Raw genomic sequence first — 1,402 nt, forward strand, 5'->3', positions numbered from 1 at the left:
TCCTCTGCGCGGGGTGACTCTCACAGGGTCCAGAGAGTCACCAAGAAGTCAACTCCGAGGTGAGACAGTTTTAAAATACAGTTCATAGGAAAAGTACTTAACAGTCGTTGGTAGTGCGTCGCCGGTAAGGACGCTGCATTCGGATGGTTTTATTCCACCGTGAAAGGAATAGTGACAAATTAAGGTAGGGCCCCGCCAAGAAGGGGGCCAAATAAAACGACTAAGGGTTATTCCCCTGCGAGGGAATAGAATAAGCGCTATAAAAGTAAAAAGAACGGAGTAAATTGAGCTCATAAAATAACACCAAGTTAACTTAGAAAAATTACAAGGTACCTGAAACTAACTGTGTGACTGTGTTGTGTGTGTATGGAGGACTAAGCATTTTAATAGAATCATAGCAGGATTCTGCTAGTCCTGTGTTTTCTTTTGCCCAGATTAAAACTACGTACTGGTGACTTTGGAGATTCAGGTCGGATTTCATTCCAGAAAATTAACACCGCTGCGAATTAGTCGCAGTAGAAGGGCGTGTTAATGTCCTCTCCTTAAAGTCTCATGCCAGTGACCTTTTATCTGGGACATTTATACTACAATTAAACTAACATAAAACATAATGGGGAAGAAACAAAGTAAACTAATTGACTTAGAAGGGGAAGTAAAGTTTATGGAGAACTATGTAAAAGGAGCAGGTATGATCTGTCATAGATAAAAAATAAAAAACATGGGTTTTTGGGCAAATTAGATACAAAGGATGTCTTAAAATTACAAGGGGATCTAAAATTAGAAATAATGAAAACTAAAAAGAGAAAAATAACAAAGAACAATGGGGAAAGAACAGAGAAAAATCTCTGATTTAACAGAAATATGTACACGATGGCATAAAAATACGGATTTTCAGGTAACTTAATTATCACTGAAATCCTAAAACTACACGGGGATCTTAAACTGGAGATTATGCATTCAAAGGATTCAAGAGACAATAAAAAACCTTGCCAGATTATAATTTCAAAGGGGACTTTTCAGTCCCTGAGTGCTCACAGTTGATAAACAGATTAAAACAAAAAGATGAATTAAAAAAACAACAATAAGAGCAGCTTTTAACTGACATAGCCATAATACTGAGGCCTTAAGAAAAGCACAAAGAAAAAACTTTCAGTTTAACTGAAAACAAATAAAGGGGGGCGGACCGCCACCCATCCCAGGTTAGATTATAAAGACTAAGAGGTGGTTTTAGAGGACGTGGTAAAAGAAGTTAAAAGAGGAGGTGACAATGTGGACAACATGGAAACTGTCCAACTGGACAACCCAGTGAACAATGACTAGAGTTGTTAAAGAAGTAATCTGAGAGTAAAAGATTTTGTAGGCAAGCATTAGTGAGAAACAGGTGCTTTAAAAATCATTCTAT

This window comes from Girardinichthys multiradiatus, chromosome 14, assembly GCF_021462225.1.
Source record: "Girardinichthys multiradiatus isolate DD_20200921_A chromosome 14, DD_fGirMul_XY1, whole genome shotgun sequence".
In the NCBI taxonomy this organism is placed as follows: Eukaryota; Metazoa; Chordata; class Actinopteri; order Cyprinodontiformes; family Goodeidae; genus Girardinichthys; species Girardinichthys multiradiatus.